Source organism: Mauremys mutica, chromosome 12 (assembly GCF_020497125.1).
Source record: "Mauremys mutica isolate MM-2020 ecotype Southern chromosome 12, ASM2049712v1, whole genome shotgun sequence".
In the NCBI taxonomy this organism is placed as follows: Eukaryota; Metazoa; Chordata; order Testudines; family Geoemydidae; genus Mauremys; species Mauremys mutica.
The window spans coordinates 2,470,503-2,493,222 of record NC_059083.1 but is presented as its reverse complement, the minus strand read 5'-3'; the positions used below and the strand labels follow the sequence as shown (position 1 = coordinate 2,493,222).

At 66.6% G+C, this 22,720-nt stretch overlaps 2 protein-coding genes across 2 annotated transcripts in view; one reads left to right on the top strand and one right to left on the bottom strand.

Annotated features, from left to right (window-relative positions):
• The window catches only part of TNXB (tenascin XB), a 94,759-nt gene extending 93,970 nt beyond the window's left edge, over nt 1-789 (bottom strand). Inside the window, exon 1 of the mRNA XM_044983765.1 lies at nt 655-789. The gene's annotated coding sequence lies outside the window, so the exon portion shown is untranslated. The remainder of the gene's footprint in view (nt 1-654) is intronic.
• Nucleotides 1-22,720, top strand: part of LOC123345793 (endothelial zinc finger protein induced by tumor necrosis factor alpha-like) — a 1,203,704-nt gene that overhangs the window by 1,027,385 nt on the left and 153,599 nt on the right. The window lies entirely within an intron of this gene.

Sequence of the window (22,720 nt, the reverse complement as noted above, 5' to 3'; positions counted from 1 at the left end):
CCCAGGGCATTGTGGGTAGGGTGGCCGGGGGACCCAGAGCATTGTGGGTAGGGTGCCCGGGGTGCCCAAGGCATTGTGGGTAGGGCGGTTGGGGTGGCCCAGGACACTGTGGGTAGTGTGGCCAGGGGCGGCCCAGGGCATTGTGGGTAGGGTGGCCGGGGCGGCCAAGGGCATTGTGGGTAGGGTGGCCGGGGCGGCCAAGGGCATTGTGGGTAGGGTGGCCGGGGGACCCAGAGCATTGTGGGTAGGGTGGCCGGGGCGGCCCAGGGCACTGTGGGTAGGGCGGTTTGGGCGGCCCAGAGCATTGTGGGTAGGGTGGCCAGGGGTGCCCAGGCACTGTGGGTAGGGTGGCCAGGGGTGCCCAGGGCATTGTGGGTAGGGCGGTTGGGGCGGCCCAGGGCATTGTGGGTAGTGTGGCCAGGGGTGCCCAGGGCACTGTGGGTAGGGTGGCCAGGGGTGCCCAGGGCATTGTGGGTAGGGCGGTTGGGGCGGCTAAGGGCACTGTGGGTAGGGCGGTTGGGGCGGCCAAGGGCATTGTGGGTAGGGTGGCCGGGGCGGCCAAGGGCATTGTGGGTAGGGCGGTTGGGGCAATCCAGGGCATTGTGGGTAGGGCGGTTGGGGCGGCCCAGGGCACTGTGGGTAGGGTGGCCGTACCTAGGGTGCAGTCCTCGCCGGCGTAGCCATCCTGGCAGTGGCACTCCCCGTTCCGGCACTCCCCATGCCCCCCGCAGTCGCTGGGGCAGGCGGGCTGGCTGCAGTCAGGCCCGGTGTAGCCGCGGTGGCAGGCGCAGACCCCGTTCTTCAGGCAGCGCCCGCGCCCGCTGCAGTCGCCGGGGCAGGCCCGGGTGCCGCAGTCCGGGCCGGCGTAGCCGGGTCTGCAGAGGCAGCGCCCGTCCTGGCAGCGCCCGCGCCCGTGGCAGTCCCCGGGGCAGTCCGGCGTCTCGCAGGCCGGCCCCGAGTAGCCGGGGAAGCAGAGGCAGCGCCCGCCCTGGCAGCGGCCCTGGTCGTTGCAGTCGTCGGCGCAGACGGGCGTCTCGCAGCGGGCGCCGGCGAAGCCGGGGGGGCAGACGCAGCGTCCGGCCACGCACTCGCCCCGGCCCCCGCAGCCCCCCGGGCACTGCGGCTCGGCGCAGGTGGGGCCGCCCCAGCCCGGCTGGCACACGCAGCCGCAGGTGGCCAGGTCGAAGGCGCCGTGCCGGCCGCAGAGGCTCTGGGTGTCCGTCTGGCCTGCGGCGGGGAGGGAGGGAGACGCGGATGGGGTGAAACTGCAACCTGCCTGCAGCCCACCAGGGGGCGCCACCTGCCTGCCCCGGCCCCGCCCATTGGCACCTTCCTCACTCCACCCCTTTTTGACACCCTCCCTGCTCCTCTGGCCCCGCCTCTGTCTGTTGCTCCTCCCACTGCTCCCCCCTCCCCCCTTCAGGTCCCCACCCCTTGCTATGGCCCCGCCCCCTCCCACACTGGCCCCGCCCCCTCCCACACTGGCCCCGCCCCCTCCCCTCAGCCCCCCAGTCTCACCTGTGCCGGCCTGGGCGCCGGCGGCGGCGGGGGGGCAGCAGCCCTTGGCCCCACACTGCTCCCGCAGCGCCTGGACCTGGGCCTCCAGCGCCCGCAGCCGGGCCAGCGCCTCCCGCAGGGCCCCGCCGGCGCCCCCCCCCTCGCAGTCGCAGGCCGGGGGGGGCAGGTTGATGCGGTGGGTGAAGACCACCTGCTCGTCCCCCTCCAGCGTGTGCTCGTAGAGCCGGGGGGGCTGCAGCTGGCTGGGGGGGGCCAGTGCCTCCTGCGGGGACTCCGGCCCCTCACCCGCCCCCCGGCGGACGCTGTAGATGTGGGAGAAGATGGTGGCGTTGGCGGGGGCCCGGCGGGGGTGGGGGGGAGGCCCCCCCTGCACCAGCAGCAGCAGCGACAGCAGCAGCCAGGGCCCCATGGTGTGGCCGGAGGGGGCGCAGACCTGGGGGGGGGGAGGCAGTTAGTGACGGGGGCACAGAGACCCCCAGGGACCCCCAAAGAGCCCCCACGAGACCCTTCCCCTCCAGCGCCCAATTCAAACACAGGCCAGAAATCAACCGCACAGGCCCACAAACAAACCACAACCGAAATCCAGTCCTGGGACCCCCGGCACCAAGACAGCCCCCCCCCAGCTATCTCCCAGCCCCTGGGACCCCCGGCACCGAGACAGCCCCCCCCAGCTACCCCCCAGCCCCTGGGACCCCCGGCACCGAGACAGGCCACCCCCAGCGATCTCCCAGCCCCTGGGACCCCCGGCACCGAGACAGCCCCCCCCCAGCCCCTGGGACCCCCGGCACCGAGACAGGCCCCCCCCAGCCCCTGGGACCCCCCGCACCGAGACCGGCCCCCCCCCAGCTATCTCCCCGCCCCTGGGACCCCCGGCACCGAGACAGCCCCCCCCCAGCCCCTGGGACCCCCGGCACCGAGACAGGCCCCCCCCAGCTATCTCCCAGCCCCTGGGACCCCCGGCACCGAGCATGGCCCCCCCCAGCTATCTCCCAGCCCCTGGGACCCCCGGCACCGAGACAGGCCCCCCCCAGCTACTCCCAGCCCCTGAGACCCCCGGCACCGAGACAGCCCCCCCCAGCTACCCCCCAGCCCCTGGGACCCTCGGCACCGAGACAGGCCCCCCCCAGCCACCCCCCAGCCCCTGGGACCCCCGGCACCGAGACCGCCCCCCACAGCCCCTGGGACCCCCTGCACCGAGACAGGCCCCCCCCAGCTATCTCCCAGCCCCTGGGACCCCCGGCACCGAGACAGGCCCCCCCAGTATCTCCCAGCCCCTGGGACCCCCGGCACCGAGACAGGCCCCCCCAGTATCTCCCAGCCCCCTGGACCCCCGGCACCGAGACACGACCCCGCCACCCCCAGCTCCCATCCCCGCGGTCCGGAGGCAGGTGCTGCGGCAGGACAGGTCCCTGTGGGACGCCAGGCCCGGGGTTGGGTCGGGGGCTGCGCTGGGGGGGACCAGAGGCCGGCCAGCCGGAGCTGCATGGCTGTGGGGCAGGTGCGGGGACCCCATCGCCTCCTGCGATAACAACCCAGATTCATGCTGCAAAAATGTGTCTGGAGCTGGGCCGGGGGAACGGGGCCAGAGGCCGGAGTTTGGCAGGGAGCCGGGGGGAGCCGGGAGCAGGAGCTGCGAGCCGGGGTAGCCGAGAGTGCAGACACGTCCCACGCTGCGTCGGAGCAGGCGTGGGGGGCCCGGCCATGTCCCAGCCCCCGGGACCCCCGGCCCCGTCTCCCCCAGCCAGAGTAAGCCCTGTCCTGCCTGTGAGATCCCAGCCCCCGGGAACCCCACGATTAAGAAATAGCTGGTTTAAGACAAGTGGCCTTTGCATTCTGGACTCCTGGGAGGGGAGTGGGGTGGGGTGGGGTGGGGGGCTGGGAACCAGGACTCCTGGGTTCTAGTGCCATTCTGTGCCTCAGTTTCCCCTCCCATAAGCAGAATCCTGTTGGCCAGGCTGTGGGGTTTCTGCGGCTGAGCCGGTGGCCGTTCACACAGCCCGGCGTTCCTGAGCTCTGCACAAACCCCTGCGGCTTGTTATTTTCACAGCTGTGGTCCCAGATCCTTCCAGCTTTCCAATAACCACTCGGACTTCCCCTGGGCTCCCCCGGGGGCTGCTGAGTCTTGGTCCTCGTACATCCCTCACTGCTCCTTTCATGTCTCTGCGGCCGCCAGACACAGGGACAGAACCCAGGAGTCCTGGCTCCCAGCCCCCGCCCCTGCTCTAACCCACCAGCCCCCACTCCCCTCCCAGAGCCAGGGAGAGAACCCAGGAGTCCGGACTCCCGGTCCCTCCGCCCACCCCGACCCCACTCTCCACCCAGACTCAGGGGGTTGCTGTGCTGGGGGGTCCCAGCCCTGCCCCGGGTCTCCTCCCTCCTGCAGCCCCCTGGTGGCCTGGGGGAGCGGCTGGGGGGCAGACTGGGGGTGATGTGGGGTGCGCGGCCCTGGCAGCACCGGGAGAAGATCCCAGCCTGGCTCCCTCCAAGGCAAATATCTGACAGCCGGGAAAATTCCTGCGTGAAGAGATAAGGGTCCCACCCAGATCCCAGCCTGGCCTGGCTGCGCGGGCGGGAGATGGGGGTTGGGGGACTGGCTGGCTCAGGGGGGTGGGGGAAGGGGCAGGGGCCTGTCCCCTATGGGGGGCGCCGGCTCCCCCCGGCCCCAGGGCAGGGACTGGCTGGCTCAGGGGGGGGGGCATGGGGCAGGGGCCTGTCCCCTCTGGGGGGCGCCGGCTCCCCCCGGCCCCAGGGCAGGGACAGGCTGGCTCAGGGGGGCAGGGAATGGGGCAGGGGCCTGTCCCCTCTAGGGGGCGCTGGCTCCGATCCGGCCCCAGGGCAGGGACTGGCTGGCTCAGGGGGGCAGGGAATGGGGCAGGGGCCTGTCCCCTCTGGGGGGCGCCGGCTCCCCCCGGCCCCAGGGCAGGGACTGGCTGGCTCGGGGGGGGGGGGAATGGGGCAGGGGCCTGTCCCCTCTGGGGGGCGCCGGCTCCCCCCGGCCCCAGGGCAGGGACTGGCTCAGCGGGGGGCGTGGGGGGACATGGGGCCTTTCCCTGTGGGGGGCCAGCACTTGTCACCATCTGCCCCCCCTGTGTCTTTGGCCTCCCGGACGGGTCTCTGTTCATCTGTGGGACCCACAAACACACCTGCCTGGACACCCTCCTGCCCCCCAAGCCCGACACACACAGGCCTCTGTCCTCCCTCCCGCAGCCCCCTTCCCCAGGGCTCTGGCTCCCCCCACACTCCCCGCCACTCTCCGTTCCCCACCCCAATATCCTCACCCCCCCATCCACCGACAGGACTGTGCTGGGACCGGAGGGGCCTCAGGCCAGAGGGAGGGGGGCACCAGCAGTGGGGGCTACAGGGGTGGGGGAGGTTCCGGAGTTTGTTGTGGTGGGGCACCGTGGGGACGAGCCCCCCAGCACCTGCCTTTGTTCAGGGGGTGGGGTGACGGGGGTGGAGGTGGGTCAGTGCTGGGAGTGGAGCGGGGTTACCAATGGGTCATTCCCGGTGGCACCCGGCCCCCCAACTTCGTCATGTAGCACAGGCCCCCTCAATGCCTCCCTTCACCCTCCCTCCATCGCTGGATCCAGCCGTCTCCCTCCTCCATCCCTCCCTCCCTCCCTCCCTCCATCCTCCATCCATCCCTCCATCCATCCCTGCATCCCTCCTCATTCCCTCCATCCTCCCTCCCTCCCCCATCCCTCCCTCCATCCTCCATCCATCCCTCCATCCATCCCTGCATCCATCCCTAACTCCATCCTCCATCCATCCCTGCATCCCTCCTCACTCCCTCCACCCTCCCTCCCTCCATCCCTCCCTAACTCCATCCTCCATCCCTCCCTCCATCCCTATCTCCATCCATCCCTGCATCCCTCCTCACTCCCTCTATCCATCCCTCCTCATTCCCTCCATCCTCCCTCCCTGCCTGCATCCATCCCTCCATCCATCCTCCATCCATCCCTAACTCCATCCTCCATCCATCCCTGCATCCCTCCTCACTCCCTCCATCACTGGATCCAGCCGTCTCCCTCCCCCCATCCCTCCCTCCCTCCATCCCTATCTCCATCCATCCCTGCATCCCTCCTCATTCCCTCCATCCTCCATCCCTGCCTGCATCCATCCCTCCCTCCATCCATCCCTGCATCCTCCCTAACTCCATCCTCCATCCATCCCTGCATCCCTCCTCACTCCCTCCATCACTGGATCCAGCCATCTCCATCCCTTCATCCAGCCATCCCTAACTCCATCCTCCATCCTTCCCTCCATCCATCCCTGCATCCATCCCTCCCTCCATCCATCCCTGCATCCTCCCTAACTCCATCCTCCATCCATCCCTGCATCCCTCCTCACTCCCTCCATCACTGGATCCAGCCATCTCCATCCCTTCATCCAGCCATCCCTAACTCCATCCTCCATCCTTCCCTATCTCCTTTCTCCATCCATTCCTCCATTCTCCATCCCTCCCTACCTCTCTTCATCCTCCATCCTTCCTTCTATCCATTCCTCCATCCCTCCCTCCATCCATCCTCCATCCATCCCTAACTCCATCCTCCATCCCTCCCTCCATCCATCCCTGCATCCTCCCTAACTCCATCCTCCATCCATCCCTGCATCCCTCCTCACTCCCTCCATCACCGGATCCAGCCGTCTCCCTCCTCCATCCCTCCCTCCCTCCATCCTCCATCCATCCCTAACTCCATCCTCCATCCCTCCCTCCATCCATCCCTGCATCCATCCCTAACTCCATCCTCCATCCATCCCTGCATCCCTCCTCACTCCCTCCATCACTGGATCCAGCCGTCTCCCTCCCCCCATCCCTCCCTCCCTCCATCCCTATCTCCATCCATCCCTGCATCCCTCCTCATTCCCTCCATCCTCCATCCCTGCCTGCATCCATCCCTCCCTCCATCCATCCCTGCATCCTCCCTAACTCCATCCTCCATCCATCCCTGCATCCCTCCTCACTCCCTCCATCACTGGATCCAGCCATCTCCATCCCTTCATCCAGCCATCCCTAACTCCATCCTCCATCCTTCCCTATCTCCTTTCTCCATCCATTCCTCCATTCTCCATCCCTCCCTACCTCTCTTCATCCTCCATCCTTCCTTCTATCCATTCCTCCATCCATCCCTCCATCCTTATCTCCATCCCTACCTCCCTTCATCCCTCCGTCCATCCCTCCCTACCTCCCTTCATCCTTCCGTCCATCCCTCCCTCCGTCCCGCATCCTCCACCCAGCCCTCTACCCACCCATCTCTCTGTGTCCACCTCCCGCCACCCGCCGCTCTCCCTCCATCCACTTCCCCCGCCCCCCCCCAGCTGCTGCGGGGCCCGGGGAGCCTCTCGCTCGGGCACTTTCCAAACTCCCTGCAACCCCCCCCGCCCATCTGCGATCCCAGCCCCTCCCCGCCCCACCTGCTGCCCGCTCGGTGCCCGGCCCGTGGGGCCCTACCCGGGAGCGGGGCGGCGGCTGCAGGGGGGAAGCTGCTGCTCCGGGCTGGGGGCTCCGCGCTGCGCTGCGCTCCCGGGTCTCTGCGCTGCGCTCCGGGCTCGGGGCTCCGCGCTCCGGGGTCTCTGCGCTGCGCTCCGGGCTGGGGGCTCCGCGCTGCGCTGCGCTCCGGGGTCTCTGCGCTGCGCTCCTGGCTGGGGGCTCCGCGCTCCGGGGTCTCTGCGCTGCGCTCCGGGCTGGGGGCTCCGCGCTCCGGGGTCTCTGCGCTGCGCTCCGGGCTGGGGGCTCCGCTGCGCTCCCGGGTCTGTCCGCGCTGCGCTGCGCTCCTGGCTCTGCGCTGCGCTCGGGACTGTGCGCGCCGCTCCCTGCGCCCGGGGGCCGGGCCGGGCCGGGCTGGGCGGCGGGGGCGGAGGCGGGGGGGGGCCGCTCTCACTTTCACACACCCGGTTCGTCCCTCGCTCCCTGCGCTGCGGGGGGGGGCGGGGGTGATGTCATGGCCGGGCCGGGTCAGCGACCGCCCGAACCCGCCCCGCCCGGCCCGGCCCGGGACCTCCCCGCCCCCCCGCCTGGGCTCGCTGGGCCCAGCCCGGACAGGGGCTGGGGGGGGACGTGATCCCGGCCAGGCGGCTCCAGGCCCTCCCCTCCCCCAGCACAAGTGGGTCCAATACGAGCCATGTCGGCCCCAACCAGGTCTCCCCAATACCCTGGGACCAGCCACGCAGAGCAGCCCCCTCCCCCACCCGGGACACCCGCCCCAGGCCTCTCGGTCCGGCGGGGGCACCAGGGCTCAGTCCCCGGGGGGGGGCACAGCCCAGACCGGGCGGGGGGGGCAGGGCACAGCTGGATCAGGGCCTGGGGGGGGCAGGGCACAGCTGGATCGGGGCCTGGGGGGGGCAGGGCACAGCTGGATCGGGGCTGGGGGGGCAGGGCACAGCTGGATCGGGCCTGGGGGGGGCAGGGCACAGCTGGATCGGGGCCGGTGCCCCCTGGGGTGACCCCGGCCTGGCAGAGCCGGGATGGACGCAGGCTTCAGCCGTTTCAGCCCTCTGCCGACTGACCAGAACAGCCTGGGCCCAGGGAGCCGACACCGCTGGGAAAACGTCTGTGCCAGGACCCCCCGCGGCAACCCACAGCCCCCTCCGCTCGCTGGCATCCGCTTTGCTGCCAGCCACAGTTCAACGGTCGGGAGTGAGGGGCACCGGCAGGGCTGGGCTGGCAGGGGGCTGCGGGTCGGGAGTGAGGGGCACCGGCAGAGCTGGCAGGGGCAGGGCTGGGCTAGCAGGGGCTGCGGGTCGGGAGTGAGGGGCACCGGCAGAGCTTGGGGGGAAGCCCAGGGCCGGGTTAGCAGGGGGCTGCGGGTCGGGAGTGAGGGGCACCGGCAGAGCTTGGGGGGAAGCCCAGGGCCGGGTTAGCAGGGGCTGCGGGTCGGGAGTGAGGGGCACCGGCAAGGCTGGGGGGGCAGGGCTGGGATGATTGTCAAGGAGGGACGGGTTGGGGTACGGAGCATGTTTCGCAAGCCAAAAGCTGCTCCTCAGTGTGGTGCTCGGAGGCTTGTGCTCTGGGGGCAGGGTGGGGGGCTCGGCAGGGGATGTCAGGCTGAGGGGAGGCTCAGCAGGGGGTGTCAGGCTGGGGGGGGATCTCGGCAGGGGGACCAGACTGCAGGGAGCCCCGTTGCTGTAGGAGGCTAAGGGGCTCCATGCTCCACCCCAGAGGCAGCCGCAGTTTAATAACAGGGTTGTGGTGGGGGCTGGGAGGCCGGACTCTCCTCCAGCCCCCCCCCATGGGGCGCCCCCCCCGCCCCCCCCCCGGGAGGGCTGAAAGGCCCCAGTGATGCCGCGGCCGCGCCGTATCCCGGCCCCGGTGCCAGGGGTTCCCGGAATGTGGCCGCGGCTCCGCGGCGTTTGCTTTGGCTGGGCCGGGCAGACACAGGGGCTCTGTGCAGCGGGGTGGCCCGGGGCCAAAGGCAGCAGGGGGGGCCTGGGGCAGCGAGGGGAGGACGAGAGGGACGGGGGGGGGACAAGGCTGCCTGGGAAACCCGCCGTGGGGCCCAGATACACAGTGTGAGACCCTCCTGTCCCAGACCTCCTGCTCCTGGGCTCCGGACGCCCCGGGACGACCCCCATCCAGGTGCCGGGGGCCCCTCAGGGCATCCCCTTGCTCCGGTCCCCCCGGGGTCGCAGGCCCAGAGGGAGCAGCCCCACCCCCGATCTCCAGCCTGCAGCGACTCTCCCCCAGCGTAACACAGGAGGGTTTATTGAGGGTTGAACCCAGCACAGGAAACTCTCCGGGCCTCAGGCCTGGCCTCCCTCAGCCCAGCACATCCCAGTCCCCCTGCAGCCAGGGGGGCTCTGCCTGCTCCCCCTCTCCAGCCCAGAGCCCCCCTGCTTCCCAGCTGGGCCTCCGATACCCCCGGCCCCAAGCCCCCTCTGTCCATTGGCTTCTCTCCAGGGACACAGGGTGGCCTGGTGTGACGAACTGGGAATGTTCTTAACATTTTCTCTGAATCCTGTGTTGGTGCCTCAGTGTCCCCTCTGCAGTTCTTAATATCTAGGTGGGGGGGATCAGGGGGTGTGGTTGCTGCAGAGCAAAAGGCCAGTGCACCTAAATGCCTGACACTGTCTCCTAGCAACTGATGGCCTGGACACCCCCTCTGCAAAGGTGCCAACTGAAGGTGTTGGAGACAAAGGGGTCAGGTGACCCCCTGGCCCGGGGAAGGAGCTGAGCAGAGGAGGGGCTGGAGGGGGTGTCAGTCTGGAGCTGGCTGGGGACGAGGAGTGAGGGCAGACGTGGGGGTCTGGCTCACTGCCCCCCAGAATGGACCCGGCCGAGGGGTCCGGTTCTCTGTACCTACAAGCTCTGTTTTAGCCCCTGTTCCTGGCATTGAATAAACCTCTGTGTTACTGGCTGGCTGAGAGTCACGTCTGACTGCGCAGTGGGGGGGCAGGACCCTGTGGCCCCCCCAGGACCCCGCCTGGGCGGACTCGCTGTGGGAAGCGCACGGAGGGGCAGAGGATGCTGAATGCTCCAAGGAGAGACCCAGGAGGTGAAGCCGTGGGAGCTTCTTGCCCTGCAGACAGGCTGCTCCGAGGGAGAGGAGGCTCCCCAGAGTCCTGCCTGGCTCGGTGGGGAGCAGTTCCAGAGCAGCGCCCGGGGACCCCGTGACAAGTGGTGGTAGCGGTGGGATGTGCTGCACCCCGTGAATGGCGCTGCTTGCAGTGAGTGACTGGGGAGCAGTAAAACAAAGGGGGGATAATGAGGACCAGTCGGCTGAAGGCTCAGAGAGGGACGGTTTCAGGGGGCGGTTAAGCTATGGGAGTGTGTGACCAGCGAGAAGGACGGTTGGAGTAACGGGGTCCCCCTGGGGATTGCAGGAGCAGTCCCGGGGCGGAGGAGTCTGCAGCTCGACCCTGGCAGAGAGGTGGTGACACGAGAAGGGCTGGCACACCAGGGGTTCTTCCTGGAGACCATGGGGGAGCCACGAGCACACAGGCCTGTGAGTCCAGAGCCACTTGGGAGCGGTGCAGTGATGGCCTGTCACCATCCCCTTGAGAAGGACACTGTGATCCTGTGCACAGAGAGAGGGTTACGCATGGGGAAGTTCACCCAGACCCAGTTAATCGTGCAGCTGGAGGAGGAGAACCGCTCTGAGGAGCAGATTCCTGACCCAGATGGGGCTACAGGAGGATCTGGGAGCAGCTGGAGCAGCAGCCAGGCATCCCCGAGAGTCTGGTCCCCAACCAGACGAGGGTCTTCACGCTCGGGTTCCCCCTCAGGGGATCGGAGACGGATGGGATGGGAGCAGAGCCCGAGAGAGCGAGAGGCCGTGAGAGAGAGAAAGAGCCCGAGGAAAAGCTGCAGGAGAAGCAGCAGCAGCCTGGACTGGCGATGGTGGAGCGGAGAGACACAGGGGGCTGCCCAGGGGTGAGTGGGGAGACCTGCCTGGGGTGGCAAGACCCTGGGACAGAGAGAACTGGGGTGCTGAGTCCCTGGGACAGAGAGAACTGTTGTCAGGCCCTGGGTGGTGCAGCTGCAGATGCTGAGGGGCTGGGTGACCTGGGTGAAGGTCCCCGGGGTGAAGCCCCTCACCCTGCCTATGGCCCGGATCCCTGTGCAGACCCAGGAGGGGTCGGGCTGGCTGGTCGTTGGGGTTCTCCAGGATATCGGCTGGGGGGCCCCGTTGGGGGGTGACTGTGTCTCTCTGGGACAGGATCCAGGCCCTGCTCCGGTAACGGCCGAGGGTTTGAATTCGGATCCAGAGAACCAATCGGCTGGGAGGGAAATGGTCAGTGAAAATGCAAATGACCTGGCTGGCAGGGGGGAGGGGCTGCTGGGCTCAGGATACCTGCCTGCCTGTAACCAGCCCCCTGGGAGGGAGAGATGCTCCCCGCCCCCCTGCACACCGGAGAGGGGGCTCACGCTGGCTCTGAGGTTGTGACCAGAGCAGAGCTCGCTGCCTGCCCCCACGGGGACAGCCAGGGCAGCGCCGAGCACGGGGGGAGCTGAGACCCCAGCTGAGCCGGGGGGGGGGACCCCCAGGCAGGGCAGGGCGGCTGCCAACCAGGTTTGCCTGGTCCAGACGAGCTGCTGGGAAGTGATCCCACAGCAGGGAGGGGGCTACCAGGGACAGGGCTCAGGGGGGCTGTGACCCCAGGCCCAGCCAGCGAGAGGGAGCAGGTCCCACTCCCTGCCCCAGCAGCTGAATCCCAGACCGAGCTGCAGAGGGACCCCTCCTTGGAGAAGCTGAGGGAAATTGCTGGCCCCAGCGCTGCAAACCCCCTTGGGGAAGTGTGACGAAGTGGGACTGTTCGTACTGGGGGCTGGGGACAGATCCTAAGTATCTAGCAGCAAAAGTCCATGCAGCAAATGCCTGACACTCTGTCGCCTAGCAACTGATGGCCGGGCCCCTCCCTGCAAAGGTGCATCAAAAGGTGTTGGAGACAAAGGGGTCAGGTGACCTCCTGGCCCGGGAAAGAGGCCGAGCAGAGAGGAGGGGCCGGAGGGGGCTGGGCAGATTGGAGCTGGCTGGGGAAAGGAGGGGAGGCAGGGAGAGAGGGCTCTGATCCCCGATGGGGGCTGTGGGGCTCCCGGGGCCCCAAGATGGACCTAACCGGGGGGATCCTGTTATCTGTGCCTGCAAGACCTGTGCTGGCCTGTGTTCCTGTCGTCTAAATAAACCTTCTGCTTTACTGGCTGGCTGAGAGTTACTGTGAATCGCAGGGCGCCTGGGGGTGCAGGGCCTGACTCCCCCACACTCCGTGACAGGAAGGCTGCAGGGACAGAGTCCTGCGGGAGAAGGGATCCCTGTGCCGGGAATGGGCTCCCCAAGGGGAAGTAGAACTGGGGGGAATCAGGAGGCAGCTGGGGGTGCCCCAGGAATCCACAGGGTTCTTCCCACTCGAGCTGCTGGATGGGGGGAGAGTGAGGGGACCCCTGGCCCTGGAAGGGGAGGATTGGGAGGAGAAGGGGGCAGACCCCCTGGGGGATCTCTCCCCTGAGGTGGGAGCCAATCTCCCCATCAGGTGTTCCCCCTTCAGAGTCCCTGGGGAAGCAGCCCAGACCTGGAGAGAGGTCAGGGACCTGCTGGCTTTAGATGGGATCCAGCCGTTCAACAGCCCACAGGCCTCACCCGTGGGGCTGGTCCCCAAGGGAGACAGGATGATCTGGTTCTGTGGGGACCATCGGAAGCTTAAAGCCATCGCGGTGTCCAATGCCGACCCCATGCCTAGGCCTGGGGAGAGTCTAGACACGCTGAGGGGGATGGAGAACCTGGCCCTGGCAGACACTGGTGACATGGGCATCTCTAGCCAGACCTGGGAGGAACAGGTGTCCCAGGTGAAGAGGGGGCTGAGCTGCCCCAAGGAGGTGGGACTGACGGTAACAGCTGGACAGTGCAAGGTGGGGGCGGCAGAGGGGGTGTATCTGGGCACAAGGTGGGGAGCGGCTGCCCAAGCCCAGCGCTGGCCAAGGCCAAGATGGGGGCTCTTAACCAAGGGAGCCCGAATCGCAGCCCAGGGCGCTGGGAGAAGACCCCGTCCCAGTTTGAACCCCAGGGGTATTGGGTGGCAAAAGGCCTCGGGCCGCATAAACCTTCCCACATGCGGCCTGCGAGTGCCACCGAGCACCCCCGACCTAAGGGAGGGCGTGAGACTGGACTGTCCTGGGGTAACTCACCCCAAGGATTGGGAGAGATGCTGGGGCGTCCCTGGGAACGTGGGTGGGTTCGAACTTCCCCAGGTCACTGGCTGAAGTGACCTCGCTCAGTTTGGTCTCGAAGGGGGGAGAGGTGTGACGAGCTGGGAATGTTCTTAATGTTCCCTCTGAATACGGTGTTGGTGCCTCAGTCTCCCCTATGCAGTTCTTAGTATCCAGGTGGTGGGATCAGGGGGTGTGATTGCTGCAGAGGAAGGGGCCAGTGCACCTAAATGCCTGACACTCTGTCTCCTGGCAACGGATGGCCGGGCCCCTGCTCTGCAAAGGTGCCAGCTGAAGGTGTTGGAGACAAAGGGGTCAGGTGACCTCCTGGCCCGGGAAAGGGGCTGAGCAGAGAAGGGGGGGCTGGAGGGGGTGTCAGGCTGGAGCTGGCTGGGGACGAGGAGTGAGGGCAGACGTGGGGGTCTGGCTCACTGCCCCCCAGAATGGACCCGGCCGAGGGGTCCGGCTCGCGGTACCTACAAGCTCTGTGTTAGACCCTGTTCCTGTCAGCGAATAAACCTCTGTGTCCCCGGCTGGCTGAGAGTCACGTCTGACTGCGCAGTGGGGGGGCAGGACCCTGTGGCCCCCCAGGACCCTGCTGGGGCGGACTCGCTGTGGGAAGCGCACGGAGGGGCAGAGGATGCTGAATGCTCCCAGGAGAGACCCAGGAGGCTGCTCCAAGGGAGAGGAGGCTCCCCAGAGTCCTGGCTGGCTTGGTGGGGAGCAGTTCCAGAGCATCGCCCGGGGACCCCGTGACACCTGGGTCTCCTCTCCTCTCAGCCCCCCTCTGGCCCCTCTGGCTGGAGCCGACTGGTCAGGTCACCGGGGTCCTCTCCCCACAGCCCATTCTCCTCCCACTGGCCACAACCATCTGTGACTCCTGAGCTGGGGGCGGGGGGGTCTCCTGGTCACCAGTCGCTGTGGTGCCCCATCTCCGGGCCATTGTCTGGGATCCCAGCTGCCAGGCGAGGTCACACCTGGTCCCCTGCACCAACAACCCCCCACACACGTCATTACACATGCGGGGAAACTGAGGCACACACCCTATTCCTGCAAAACAGTAAGAAAATCCCCTCCTTTGTCACACCTCGTAAGGTGTCACCTGGGCAGAGACCCCCAGCGCGGGTGCAGAGGTATAAAAACAAACCCACTGAAGCGGCCGTGACCCCCCCGCCCCACACACGCGTCGCCTTGGCCGGGGAGAATCGGGGGCTGGGCTGGGGGGAGGCATTTGGGGGGCTCGAAGGGAGTGACCTGAGTCGCCTTAAACCGGTGGGGGGCAGAGTCTCTGGGAGATCAGTGGGGACAGGCCAGGGGCAGGGAAGAGAGGTCAGAGCCGCCCCCCTACCCCCCCCCCAGGTCGGGACTCGGGTCCAGCTGGGCTGGCGGCTGCCGGACGTGCAGCGGGCTGAGATCATGGATAAAAACACGTTAACGAGCCCCCCGGGCGGGGGAGAGTGTGAGAAAGTACAAGGATCAGTCTCTGCCTCAACACAGCTGGGGGGGAGCCCAGGGCTGGGCTGGCAGGGGCTGCGGGTCGGGAGTGAGGGGCACCGGCCGAGCTGGGGGTGCAGGGCTGGGCTGGCAGGGGCTGCGGGTCGGGAGTGAGGGGCATCGGCCGAGCTGGGGGGGCAGGGCTGGGCTGGCAGGGGCTGCAGGTCGGGAGTGAGGGGCACCGGCCGAGCTGGGGGTGCAGGGCTGGGCTGGCAGGGGCTGCGGGTCGGGAGTGAGGGGCATCGGCCGAGCTGGGGGGGCAGGGCTGGGCTGGCAGGGGCTGGAGGTCGGGAGTGAGGGGCTGTCACGGAGTGTGGGGGAGTCCGGCCCTGCACCCCTCTTCCCGGTCTCACAGTGACTCTCAGCCAGCGAGTAAAACAGAAGGTTTATTGAACAACAGGAACACAGGATACAGCCCAGCTTGGGTTCAGAGCCAGGACCCCTCAATCTGGCCTTTCTGGGGGGTTCAGGGTGCTTGGATCCCAGCCTAGGATCCCCTGAAACCCACCTCCCAGCTCCCAACCGAAAACCGATTCCACTTCCCCCCTCCCTTTGTCTAGCTACCGCCAGAGGTGAGACCTCCCCTCCCCCAGGCCAGGCTCATGTTACAGCTGCAGACCTGTCTCTGCCTACCAAGCACACAGACAGTCCCTGCTCTCACCTATCAACCACACAGACAGTCCCTATTCCATCACACCTCTCCCCCCTCCGAGACTGAACTGAGCGGGGTCACTCTGCCCAGTGACCTGGGGAAGTTCAGGGCCTCCTCTCCGGGACAGCGCATCCGCTATCAGGTTGGCGCTTCCCTTCACGTGGACCACGTCCATGTCATAGTCCTGCAGGAGCAGGCTCCACCTCAGGAGCTTGGCGTTGGCTCCTTTCATCTGGTGCAGCCAGGTCAGGGGAGAGTGGTCGGTGTACACGGTGAAGTGGCGCCCAAAGAGATATGGCTCCAGTTTCTTCAGGGCCCACACCATGGCCAGGCATTCCTTCTCGATGGCCGCGTAGTTCTGCTCCCGGGGTAGCAACTTCTTGCTCAGGTACACGATGGGGTGTCTCTCCCCCTTTTCATCCTCCTGCATCAACACCGCCCCCAGGCCCATGTCGGAGGCGTCGGTAAACACCATAAAGGGCTTGTCAAAGTTTGGGTTTGCCAAAACTGGGCCTTTGAGCAGAGCCTCCTTCAGTGCCTGGAGAGCCTCCTGGCACTGCTCGGTCCAGACCACCTTGTCTGGCTTCCCCTTCTTGCACAGCTCAGTGATGGGGGCAGCTATGGCACTAAAGTGGGGCACGAACCTCCGATAGTACCCCGCCATCCCAATAAAGGCCTGGACCTGCTTTTTGGTCTGGGGAGCGGGCCAGTCTCTGATCGCCTCCACCTTGGCTGGTTCCGGCTTTAGGCAGCCGCTCCCCACCCGATGGCCCAGGTAAGATACTTCAGCCATCCCCACCTTGCACTTCTCAGCCTTTACGGTTAACCCCGCCTCCCGGAGTCGGTCCAGCACTTGTCTAACCTGGAGTACGTGGTCCTCCCAGGTCTGGCTGAAGACGCAGATGTCATCAATATACGCCACAGCAAAACTCTCCATCCCCCTCAGTAGCTGATCCACCAGGCGCTGGAAGGTGGCCGGCGCTCCCTTGAGGCCAAAGGGCAGGGTCAGAAACTCATAGAGCCCCAGGGGAGTGATGAAGGCCGATTTCAGCCTGGCATCTGCGTCCAGCGGCACTTGCCAGTAGCCCTTCGTAAGATCCATGGTGGTGAGGTACCGAGCGCCTCCCAGCTTGTCTAGGAGTTCATCAGGCCTTGGCATGGGGTAGGCATCAGATACGGTGATGGCATTAAGCTTTCGATAGTCCACGCAGAACCGGATCGACCCGTCCTTCTTGGGGACCAGCACCACTGGGGAGGCCCAGGGGCTGGCGGACGGCTGGATCACTCCTAAAGCCAGCATGTCCCTGACCTCCCTTTCCAGGTCCTGGGCCGTCTTCCCGGTAACCCGAAAAGGGGAGCATCGTATCGGGGTGTGTGCCCCAGTCTCCACCCGGTGGACAGTCAAATTAGTGCGCCCAGGCTGGTTGGAAAACAACGGTCGGTACAGTTGCAGCACCCCTCTGATCTCAGCATGCTGAGCCGGGGTCAGCTGATCTGAGAGGGGAATCGCCTCCAGGGGGAAACCAGCCTTTGTCCCTGGGAATAGATCCACTAGAGGGTCATCCCCCGGCTCCTCCCAGTGGCCACACACGGCCAACACCATATTCCCCCGGTCATAATATGGCTTCATCATATTCACATGGTACACCCGGCGGTGATGCGCCCGGTTAGACAGCTCCACCACATAGTTTACCTCATTTAGCTGCTTGACAACCTTGAAGGGCCCTTCCCAGGCAGCCTGGAGTTTGTTTTTCCTCACGGGGATGAGAACCATCACTTGGTCCCCGGTGGCAAAGGCGCGGGCCCGCGCCGTGCGGTCGTACCAGACCTTCTGCTTCCTCTGGGCTCGGGCCAGATTCTCCCTGGCCAGGCCCATGAGCTCGGTAAGTCTTTCCCGGAAGGTCAGGACATACTCCACCACCGACTCGCCATCGGGAGCGGCCTTCCCCTCCCATTCGTCTCTCAGCAGGTCCAGGGGCCCCCTTACCCGCCTCCCATATAACAGTTCGAAAGGCGAGAACCCAGTAGACTCCTGGGGTACCTCCCTGTACGCAAACAGCAGGTGAGGTAAGTACTTGTCCCAGTCCTGTGGGTGCTGGTGCATGAATGTTTTTAGCATCATCTTTAGCGTCCCGTTGAACCTCTCCACCAGCCCGTTGGTCTGGGGGTGGTACGCTGAGGCCCAGCTGGGTCGGACCCCACATTTCTCCCACAGGGACTGGAGCAGCTCCGACATGAAGTTGGACCCCTGGTCCGTTAAGACTTCCTGGGGGAATCCCACCCGGCTGAAAATGGTCATCAGCGCATCCGCCACGGTGGCTGCTTCGGTAGAGGACAAGGCCACCGCCTCGGGGTATCGAGTGGCGAAATCTACCACCACCAAGATGTATTTCTTTCCTGACCGGGTCGCCTTGCTGAGAGGTCCCACCATGTCCATGGCCACCTTCTGGAAAGGCTCTTCTATGATGGGCAAAGGCCTCAGAGCTGCTTTCCCCTTGTCCCGGGCCTTCCCCACCCGCTGGCAGGGGTCACAGGATTGGCAGTACTGCCGGACATGGGTAAAGACCCCAGGCCAGTAAAAGTTCTGTAGCAGCCTCTGCCTGGTGCGCCGGATTCCCTGGTGCCCTGCGAGGGGGATGTCATGGGCCAGGTACAGCAGCTTGTGGCGAAACTTCTGAGGAACCACCAGCTGCCTCCTAATCCCCCATGACTCCACCTCCCCGGGGGGAGCCCATTCCCGGTACAGGAACCCCTTCTCCCACAGGAACCTCTCCTTGCAACCTCTCCTCATGGTCTGCGCTGCATTGAGGTCAGCCCGTTCCCTGGGCTTCTGCAAGGAGGGATCCTTCTGCACCTCGGCCTGGAACTCAGCAGCTGGGACAGGGATGGGGCCCTGCTCTCTCTCACCGGCTGGGTCTGAGGCCGCAGCCTCTCTGGGTCGTGTCTCTGGGCATTCCCTCCCCACCAGGCACTCGGGCAGAGTACTTTCCCCGTTGTCAGGGTGCAGAGCCCTGCGCCGACTCTGACTACGGGTCACAATCAGGGTACCCCGGGTATTGCCGGGCCAGGTCTCGAGGTCCCCCCCCATTAGCACCTCTGTGGGCAAATGGGAGTGCACTCCCACATCCTTGGGGCCCTCCTTGACCCCCCACTTCAGGTGCACCCTCGCCACGGGCACCTTGAATGGGGTCCCGCTCACGCCCATCAGGGTCAGGTAGGTATCAGGCACCATCCGATTTAGGCCCACCACCTCGGGCCGGGCCAGCGTCACCTCTGCGCCTGTGTCCCAGTACCCAGTGACCTTCTTCCCATCCACCTCCAGGGGAACCAGGCACTGTTTCCGGAGGGGCAGCCCCATGGCCACCCTGTAGCAGCCCCTTGGGACCGGAGCATCCAGCCCCCCAGAGGCGCTGACCGGGGGCCCTCCTCCCTCCTCCCCAGGTGGGACACTGCCAGCCCCCCTCTCTTGGGCATGTTGCCCCTCCTCCGATTGGGTCTGTACCCAGTCAACCCTCGGCGGGTTGGGTCTGCTCGGTCTGTCTCTGAGCTTGGGGCACTGGGCCCGTATGTGGCCTTGTTGGCCACAGTGAAAGCAGCCCATGTCTCGTGGGTCCCCTCGAGGGGGTCGGGTGGATCTGACGCTGGACGTTCCCCTTTGGTGGGGGTTCTCCATAGGGCCCCGCTGGGACGTCCCGTGGTGACTCTCTCTCTGCGTTGAGGCAGACCTGCCCCCTCGAGACTCCTCCCTGACATCTCCTGCCCGACTGTCCATGTATTGGTCGGCCAGCCGGCCTGCGTGCTGCGGGTTCTCCGGCTTCTGGTCCATCAGCCACTGCTTCAGGTCAGACGGGCACTGCGCATACAGGTGCTCCAGTACGACTAGGTCAAGCAGGTCCTCTCTGGTTTGGGCCCCAGCCGTCCACTTGCGGGCGTACCCCTGCGCCCGGTTGACCAGTTGCAGGTATGTGACCTCCCGGGTCTTACGTTGACTCCGGAACCTCTTCCGGTACATCTCCGGGGTCAGCCCAAACTCGCGGAGCAGGGCCTCTTTGAACAGGTTGTAGTCCCGCGCCTCCTCCCCTCTCATTCGGCTGTACACCTCCACGGCGGTGGAGTCCAGTAAGGGGGTGAGGCACCGGATCCTGTCTGCAGGGTCCACCTGGTGCAGCTCGCAGGCATTCTCAAAGGCCGTCAGGAAGGTGTCTATGTCCTCCCCCTCCTTACGCGGGGCCAGGAAGCTCTTACCGAAGCTCTTTGTAGGCTTGGGCCCCCCCTCACTCACCGCAGCCGGGGCCTCCCTGCTTTTCAGCTGGGCCATGGCCAGCTCATGTTCACGCTGCTTCTCCTTCTCTTCCAGCTCCTGCTGGCGCTGGTTCTCCTCGTGTTTACGCTGGTTCTCCCGCTCCTTCAGTTCTTGCCTCCTTAACTCGAGCTCTTCCCGTCTCAGCTCCCTGTCATGTTCCATCCGCATCCGCTCCAGGGACAGGGAGCTCCGCCGGGACGATCCCCTGCTGGCCACCGAGCCCTCGGTAGTCGCTGGGCTCCCCCTCCCCCTACGCCTAGGGGTGGGGGGTCTCGGGGAGCCCTCAGCGGCCGGCTGACCACTCCCAGTGGGGACAGACACTGGTGCCTGCGCTGCATCTGCCGGGCTGCTTCCCTCAGAGACAGGGACCGGTTCATTGACTCGATCTCTCTCCTCCAGCCGGGCAATCAGCTGGGCCTTGGTAAGCTTCCCATGGCGCAGCCCCCTCTGCTTGCACAGCTCCACCAGCTCCCACTTGCGCTGCTGGGAATACATCTTCCTGCTGGCCGCTCGCAGGCCGGGTGTTCGCCGCTCCCCACGGGTTCCAGGGGGACCCCTAGTGTGCCAGTCCTTGAGGTCACCACCCCTCTGCCAGGGTCGAGCTGCAGACTCCTCCGCCCCTGGGACCGCTCGCTGTGATCCCCCGGGGGACCCTGTTACTGCTGCAAAGTCCTGCTCTCTGGCCACACTCTCCCAGGGGTGAATCGCCCCTTCGTTTTACTGCTCCCCAGTCACTTACTGCAGGAAGCGCCGTCCACGGGGTGCCGCCGATCCCACCGCTGCCACCAGTTGTCACGGAGTGTGGGGGAGTCCGGCCCTGCACCCCTCTTCCTGGGCTCACAGTGACTCTCAGCCAGCGAGTAAAACAGAAGGTTTATTGAACAACAGGAACACAGGATACAGCCCAGCTTGGGTTCAGAGCCAGGACCCCTCAATCTGGCCTTTCTGGGGGGTTCAGGGTGCTTGGATCCCAGCCTAGGATCCCCTGAAACCCACCTCCCAGCTCCCAACCGAAAACCGATTCCACTTCCCCCCTCCCTTTGTCTAGCTACCGCCAGAGGTGAGACCTCCCCTCCCCCAGGCCAGGCTCATGTTACAGCTGCAGACCTGTCTCTGCCTACCAAGCACACAGACAGTCCCTGCTCTCACCTATCAACCACACAGACAGTCCCTATTCCATCACAGGGGCACCGGCCGAGCTGGGGGGGCTGGGCTGGCAGGGGCTGCGGGTCGGGAGTGAGGGGCACCGGCCGAGCTGGGGGGGGCTGTGGGGCACATGGGAGCTGGATGGGGGGAACCTGCCCTGGGATCTCCCCCTTCTCTGGGTTCCAGCAGGCTCCCAAGCCCAGGGGCGCCCTCTACAGGCTGAGAGGGGACAGGACCCTAAGGTCAAGTCAGGTAACGCATCTGCCACCTAGAACCTGCTCTGCCTATGGGACCCCATCCCCCAAGCTCCCCCCCCGCCCCGGGGAGAGAACCCAGGAGTCCTGGCTCCCAGCCCCCCGCTCTGACCCCCCAGCCCCCACTCCCCCGCCAGAGCTGGGAGAGAACCCAGGAGTCCTGGCTCCCAGCCCCCGCTCCCCCCCCAGAGCCGGGAGAGAACCCAGGAGTCCGGGCTCCCAGCCCCCCCTGCTCTAACCACCAGCCCCCACTCCCCTGTCAGTGCCGGGGAGAGAACCCAGGAGTCCGGGCTCCCTGTCTGATTAAATCAGAGGAGGGAACAGAATCTGTCCCAATGATTTAATAATTCTTAGTTTGACAGGACTCGGCAGATCCCCCAGCAGCAAGGCCGGACTGGGCCAGCGTCCCACGGGGGGGGAGGGGGCGGGAGCCCCGTGTCTCATTAGTATCCGCATCATCCCATGCTGCAGATGGAGAAACTGAGGCAGGACCGGAGGCTGTGCCAGGCCCCTGCCGCTCCCCCCCGCTGCCCAGCCCAGCAGGGACTGAGCCAGAGTCACCTCACAGTTTCCTGGCTCTTCGTCCGAGACACCGAAACGCTTGGAAATAGGCGCCCGGCTCCGGCCATCGCCCCTGACTCCAGCAGCACAAACAAGAGGCAACTCAGGAGCCGCGGGCCCAAGCGCCAGCACCCAGCCAGGCAGCAGCCTAGAGGGAATAGACCCCAGGAGTCCTGGCTCCCAGCCCCCCCTGCCCCCACTCCCCTGCCAGAGCCGGGAGAGAACCCAGGAGTCCTGGCTCCCAGCCCCCCTGTTCTAAGCCAGGCACCCCCCCTCCCCCTGTTCTGTCGCGGGCCGGGGCCGGAAGGGGGTCAGGGCGGAAGGGAAGTTTCCGCACTTGTTTACCCATCCTCCGGCGGTCGCCAGGGCAACCAAACATCTGCATCACGCTACAGATGTTGGAGCATCCAGATGCCATAGCAGAACGATGAGGCAACGCGGCCGGCGGGGGCTCGGGGAGCGGCCGGGGTGTGCGGGCGGAGACAGACCCCCCCCACACTGCTGGGGCACCCTTCAGGGCCAGCACACAGCCCCCCCCCCGCTGGGGCTGTCTGTGTGACACCCCCCCAATGCATGAGCCTTGCTGAACAGTGTGACACACAAAACACAGGTACCCCTCACTCCCGACCCGCAGCCCCTGCTAGCTCAGCCCTGGGCTCCTCCCAGCCCTGCTGGTGCCCCTCACTCCCGACCCGCAGCCCCCTGCTCCCCCGGTGCCCCTCACTCCCGACCCGCAGCCCTCTGCTCCCCCAGTGCCCCTCACTCCCGACCCGCAGCCCCTGCCAGCCCTGCCCCTGCCAGCCCTGCCGGTGCCCCTCACTCCCGACCCGCAGCCCCTGCCAGCCCCGCCCTGCCCCCCCAGCGCTGCCGGTGCCCCCCACTCCCGACCCGCAGCCCCCTGCCAGCCCAGCTGTGGGCTCCCCCCCCACACACAGTGCCCCCCCATCGCTGTGCAGGGGGAGTGAGGTCGGTGCTGACTCAGGGCGTGCGAGGAAACAAACACAATAATAAAACCTCGTCCCGCCCCGGCCCTGGCCCCGACCCGGGGCTGGCGCAGGCCCTGGCAGCGCGGCGCCGTCAGTAGCTCTGGGCTGAGGCATCCGCCGGCTCCTGGCTCAGTGGCCCCGCTGGAGGGGGGAGGGGGTCAGATT